This window comes from Protomyctophum parallelum (assembly GCF_964188405.1).
Source record: "Protomyctophum parallelum genome assembly, chromosome: 12".
NCBI lineage: Eukaryota > Metazoa > Chordata > Actinopteri > Myctophiformes > Myctophidae > Protomyctophum > Protomyctophum parallelum.
Window position 1 is genome coordinate 40,466,300 of NC_139712.1, and position 6,895 is coordinate 40,473,194.

The following is a 6,895-nucleotide window of genomic DNA, read 5'->3' on the forward strand; positions in this document are numbered from 1 at the left end:
CGCACTTGCTTCTTAAAGGTAATGGGAGCTGACACCCTGATTGGTTTAATTAATGTAATGCCCAAAAGACAGCCATGACTAATTCAGAGGCTAAATATAACCCCAATTGTGACATGCAGCAACATTAATTTTCAGATAACCCCCGTCCCCCGGTACCCCTGACTCATTTTGCACCTTGCATTCTGCGGGCGCTGTAGATCTATAAATAGGACCCTGTTATTTTTGCCAAATGTTCACCTATTTTCGCAGAACCTTCAACTATTTTTGCCAAATGTTTGCTTAGTATGGCTAGAAAAATGGTTCACAGGACACTCACAGGACAATAATAATTATACAACAGTGCAAATTACAAGAGATACATTGGGACAGGGAGAGCAACTAAAAAGAGATGGCGGACGCTCAGGTGGCGCAGTGGTGAAAAGTAAAAGGTGCCTGCCCACCATTGCAAAGGATGTGGGTTGAGTGTCGACAAAGCCAACTTCCTCAGGGATCTGATGACCAGTGTTCGTGCCAAGTTTGGTGCTATGGTGTACAAAGGTGAAACCGGTAACCTTATTCCGATATTTATTGGACAAAATAATATCTCTCTATGTGTCAGCCTTTTGCATCATGCATCATCACCTTTTCAAATCAGGATGTGTCGTGAAATGTGCTATACAAATAGTTACATGCCTTCAAGCCAAGGCATGGGTGGCAAGCGAGCAGTGCTCAACAAAGTATTATACTATTATACTAATGAATTAAACAATATTCTGTGATAAAAAGAAAGAGCACATCAGTGCTTCTACAACATACAGAAGAGACAATATAGACAGAGAGAAACACAACTAAGCCCTAAGGCTTATTTTCATTGTGGTCCTCTTCTAAAACACAACACAACATAAAAAAACTAAAGACTACTACACAGATATAACAGACTATGACACAAGTAGCAGCATCAGACAGCTTGAAGAGAATCTATAAAGTCATCAAATAAAAATGCAATGCATTGCTCAAAAAAGGGGGAAAAGTATATTCCTCACCCAACCTTCAAGTCAGGAGGCCACAGCAGGTTCCCCTTTGTCCAAAAGCCCTGGATTGATTCCGAGCTAAACTCTCAGAATTGTTCCTTGGCCAAACTTTTCTTGTAGCAAAGTGGAAGTAATGTGCTTTAATTGCTAAAAAGTACAGTACTCAAGTAAATGTACTTAGTTACTGTCCACCGCTGCAAGGCATTACTTTAGTACAGGGGAGGATTGGGCACAGGCCCAGGGTCCCCTGAGCTAGGGGGGTTAGGGAGGCTCAAGCTCAGGGGGCCCCCTAGCTCAGGGGACCTCACCTGAGCCCACAATAGTGTGCATTGGCACCTAATCGCCACAAGGGGGTAGAGGCGGACAAAGTTTAGTGAGAAGCCATGGGTTCCGATCTGAGGCTCCCAGCCACTGGGAGATGCTGATGATGTCACAGAAGCGAGGATGCGTGACGGACGCCAGACGACCCCGATGCTCTTTGCTCCCATCCTCAACCCCTGCGCTGTTCCAGGCCCTAACCTCAATGCAGGCGGACCAGCGCCATTAGTGTTGAGATGTGCCAGATAGACGCCTGCCAGCAAAACTCTTGCACAGTGCTGTGTGCGGTCACTGGTGTTGTGTCCAGAGGCTACTGTTGTGCGGATGCGGGGTCTGGCAACAGCCGATACGTTTTGGGTTCACGCACAGGGTCTCTGGCAACACACACCGCATACTGGTGTGGAATGGAATGAGCATTTGGACAGCTGGCTCATAAGTGTGGAGAGAGAGAGAGAGAGAGGCAAAGATGAACAGACTCAGAGAGGGGAAGTGTGTGTGTGTGTGTGTGTGTGTGTGTGTGTGTGTGTGTGTGTGTGTGTGTGTGTGTGTGTGTGTGTGTGTGTGTGTGTGTGTGTGTGTGAGACGCTGTGCGTGTGTGCGAGACTGACACGACACAACACACACACACACACACACACACACACACACACACACACACACACTCACTCGCACAGATAGAGATGGATACAAAGAGAGTGATGTCTTGCATTAGAGCTAAAGGGAGCGAAAAAGAGCGGAAAGGCAATAAAGTGAATGAAGAGGGTGCATGGAACGCTAGATGAGGGGGAGCACCAGCAGGACGTATAGAAAAACAATAGAAGCAATAAAAAAGGAAGGCACAGCAAAGACAAATCAAGCGAAGGTGTGCCATAACGGTGACAGTTTACATGAGAAACAACTGCACCCCAAAACCATTCCATCATCTCAATTGCCGCACGGGCCGGCCCCCAAATAGTGTACATCCACTGGCACGTAATGAGCATTAATCAGAGGCTGTCACATGCGTATAAATGGACCGGCTTAAACTACCACACTGTAAATCACACATGAGTCTCTCAGCAGTTGGTCAATATTTCCCTTATCCACACATTTTCATGTTCGTAGTCACAAGGTCAGCGATGTGGGGGCTCTCACACAGTCAGTCTTTGTATATTTAAGCTATAACTTTAATTTAATACAAGCTATTCAATGTCCTGGGTCCATAAAACATATTTTGAGTTTTTTCTCTTTCTAAATAAGTGTTTTTTTTTTCTTTTTTATGTCTTGGCTTATATTTATGTAGTGAAAAAGGGGGATATGCATATATGTATGCATGCATGTGTGCACACTCATTTACATAAAGAAAGGCATGCACTCGACACAAACATGCACGCACACGCACACATACACACACACGCACACGCACACCGAGCTAAATGTAGAGCTGCATTCATTCTATGGCAGATGAATGTTTTCGGTGGAGCTAGGCCCTTGGGAGCCGTGAGCAAAGCGAGTGCGATGCTATTTCAGCTGCGGCGGGGGGCGTGTGGGGGGCAGGCTGGCCGGGTCTGACCGCAGAGAGAGGGCCACTGGTCAGGCTGCGGCCGAGGCCCCTGCTACTGACCCAGAGAGAGGACAGTAAACCCTGGGGTTTATGGGAGCGTTGAATCCCCCCAATGTGAGAGTAGGTTAGTTTGTGTGTGAGTGAGTGAGTGAGTGAGTGAGTGAGTGAGTGAGTGAGTGAGTGAGTGAGTGAGTGAGTGAGTGAGTGAGTGTGTGTGTGTGTGTGTGTGTGTGTGTGTGTGTGTGTGTGTGTGTGTGTGTGTGTGTGTGTGTGTGTGTGTGTGTGCGTGTGCGTGCAGGGGTTACTGTTTCCACATGGGGGGGGGCGGGGGGGGGGGCGGCAGATTTTTTTTCTTTTAAATAGGTATGGGTTTAATGCACATAGGTAATTATCATGACATTGATATATAGTTTTATAACAGTGGTTCTTAATCGTTTTCATTTCAAGGACTTCATTCATAACTCTGAGAGTGCATGTATGGAACCAAATGGACCCTTCACAGTCTCACACACACACACACACACACACACACACACACACACACACACACACACACACACACACACACACACACTCTCTCTCTCACTTGATGACTAAGGCAAAAACAGCTACGAGGTAACCCTGGAAACCGAGGAATCCATTCCACACACACAGTGCTGCATTCTGCAAAGCACCATAGGTGTGTGTGTGTGTGTGTGTGTGGGGGGGGACGACGACTCATTGTTGATGTGCATGGTTGCTTTGTTTGGCAATTGGTGTAATTACATTTGCCAGGTAGAATATAGGAGACGATTATTCCCCTACCCCATGGAAACTCTGTACAACTTGAGGGTGGTACACACTGATGTGTGTGTGTGTGTGTGTGTGTGTGTGTGTGTGTGTGTGTGTGTGTGTGTGTGTGTGTGTATGCGCGCGCATGCACGTGCACATACAGTAATCATTATGTGTGCATGTGTGTTTGTGTGTGCGTGCTTGCGTGCATGCACGTGCACATAATAATTATGTGTGTGCATGTGTGTGTGTGCGCGCACGTGCATTATGTATCTGCATTATGTATCTGCGTGTATACGTCTGTGTGTGTGTGTGTGTGTGTGTGTGTGTGGGGGGGGGGGATTAGCTACTGTTTCCACATGTGCCAAAATAACCACTGAAAGTGAACAGATGACAAAAGACATGAAGCAATGTTTCCAGCATGTATTTTGCACTGCTGAGTGCGGTAGAGAGGAAAAACAGTGACGACAAGCTAAGGGGCAGGGAGTCTCAGTCACCTGTGACCGATCAGAATTAGGAGAATGAGGCCACTCTGCTCTTGGGGCCCACAGGGAGACAGCCTATATTTAGTTCAGTTTTAAATTAAGGCTAAAGGACATTTTTAAGTCGTTTTCAGACTACGCCAATATTCCCAGAGGTAATCAATATAGGCATAATAGGTTACTGAAGCCCCCTGAGAGATGGTAATCGTTTTCAAGTTGACGGTTAATATAAATAATAGATGTTTTCAGTGATGATATATAGGCTATAGGTGCTGAGTTTGTGCTGCTCGTGTACAATTGACACACCGATTCATCTAGCAGGACAATGATTTAGAGCAGTGCAACATGGTTCTCAAAGTGCTGTCCAGGGAGGGGGGGAGCCCCAGGGGGGTCCTTGAGGGCGTTCCAGGGGGATCCCCTGCACTCCCCAGCAAAATGAATGAATTAAGTTTTAACTTTAACCCTATACATGCATTGGCTTTGGCTATTTGAAAAAAGAAGATCCAGAAGTTCACTGTGAGCTTGTAGATCTGCTATTTTTGAGTGGTGCAACCACTCCAAAGAACAGCAATGTCCGTGTTCACCTATGTACCTATGTTAATGAGCATGAGTATGACTATTAGTACCAGTAGGGGCGCTGTTGTGCCAGAAACAGAGGGAGATAGTGCTGCACTGTTGCCTGCTAATGAGAGAGAGAGAGAGAGAGAGAGAGAGAGAGAGAGAGAGAGAGAGAGAGAGAGGAAAGGGGGGGGGGGAGTTGCACCACTCAGTTCACATGGGTGTGATTATTTAAATGTGAAACATATTAACAACAGAATTGGGGTCCCTTGCACAAAATGTTTTCGGATGGAGTCCTTACCTTAATTGCTTAAAAAAAAAAAAGCAGTCTTGGTCCAAGGCTATAATTGGCCCAAATTAAAATATCTATCAATTTTGGAGTCCTTATATTGACAAGAAAGTAAGAAACAGTTTGAGAATCACTGATTATTTAGAGGGAAATTGCTTTTTTAAGTTCATAACATGCCACGGCCACGCTGCGCGGCGTGCACAGACTGGACACACGCACAGGCTCCGCACCAAGGAGAGAAAAGAACAACCTGGCATAAACAAGTGGGTTGTTTCTGAAGTTTGGCGAGGCGTGGTTAGGGGCGTCACTCAACACACTGCAGCCAAGCCAAGTTGAGGATAAAAATGTGATGTGATGCTTTTTGCGGCTTCTAGTGAAGAAAGAAGGATAGACTCCTGCAAGAGGGACAGACCCACGCACACCTAGAGGAGACCGCCAAAGTGAACGGATCGCACCATCATCACCTGTTTGACATTATTCCATCACATGCAGTTTGAAGTTGGAATTCTCCGAATTCTTTCGTGCCGTTTTATTCTGCAGAACCTTTGACAGCTAGGTCTCGAGATAAGAAACTTTTTGGGGTGCAAGTGCAACATTCCAGTTGGCTGAAGGTAACTCATTTTACATCAAATGTCTGCATGTAAATGAGTAATTAAAGTTAACGCTTTTTGCGTTGTCATATTTTGACCTGTTTGCGTTATACACCACTATAGCTATAATAGCCTAATAATAATAATAATAATAATAATAAAAAGGCTAGAAACTGTGCGCGTGTTATACCAACATTATTTCAGAGTTCAGAACACGTCATTTCTGTGTACAAAATGACATTTATTGCCACTAAATTAACACTACAGCTCAGTCACTTACTCAGTCGCCCAGTTTGCAGGGTTTTTTTCTTTTGGAAAAAATGTACTGTAAGTGCAAATAAGTCAAGGGAAGTCATTAACACAAGTAGCGGTTTCTTTCATTCACGCTGCGTAGGCCTACGTCGCCTGCCGGCTGCCAACCAACCAGCTAGCTCACCCCCGGTGAACCCCATGAGACTACTTATGGCATTCCACCAAACCAGCACTGCAGTGTGCTAATACCTAGCCCAAGCCAGGGCTCAAGGACCCCCATTTGGCTCCATTTGTACACCCTTGGGAGTTGTCCCTATGGCTGTAACCCTGCTGTAACCCCCCCCCCCCTCCCCTCCCCTCTGTCACGAATAGTCAATAGTCGTGGGGTCCATCCATTACACTGTTCCAACTTCCAACCAAATCCAATATTGACCCAAGTTGTATATGACGAATTGCCATGTCCAAGCACTCACTCACCATGGTGGTACTCAACCCTTTATTGATTGATTGATTGATTGATTGATTGATTGAATACTCTATTAACAGTTTGCATGGACAAGCACGGGGAAGTATAGTACAATACAAGGTAAGGTCTGCTGACCAAAATTGTGTGTACGTACAGTACGTTCGTACTTTAGCCTACTGGGAATTTGGTGGTGGGCTAACTACAGTAAACTTACTCAAGCAGCAGATAGTTAAAATTGTAGGATACTTAAGTACAATTTTGAGGTACTCTTACCTTGCTTGAGTATATGTCAATTTTTCAATACTTTATAAGCATTGTGCTCCACTACAGTTATTTGAAAACTTTAGTTAAAAGTTACTTTGTAGATTAAGATTATTACTACAAAACATACATTCATCAATTCGCATCGCAACACGTTGTGAGCTTGTAGTTCAGCTATTTTCCAAAAGGTTTGACAAAACCTTTAATGCCTTATTGATGCCAATGAGCTTGTAGATTGATTGCCTATTTTCGAAAAGGTTTGACAATAACTTGAATGCTTTACTTTGGTACTTTAAATATATTGATGCCAATACTTTTGCACTTTTACTTGAGTCAAATTTAGAATGCAGGACTT

At 44.8% G+C, this 6,895-nt stretch overlaps 1 protein-coding gene across 2 annotated transcripts in view; it reads left to right on the top strand.

Moving 5' to 3' along the window:
• The first annotated feature begins 5,344 nt into the window (after nt 1–5,344).
• The window catches only part of crispld1a (cysteine-rich secretory protein LCCL domain containing 1a), a 31,648-nt gene continuing 30,097 nt past the window's right edge, over nt 5,345–6,895 (top strand). For both annotated transcript variants that reach the window (XM_083778346.1, XM_083778347.1), the window contains exon 1: nt 5,345–5,582. The gene's annotated coding sequence lies outside the window, so the exon portion shown is untranslated. The remainder of the gene's footprint in view (nt 5,583–6,895) is intronic.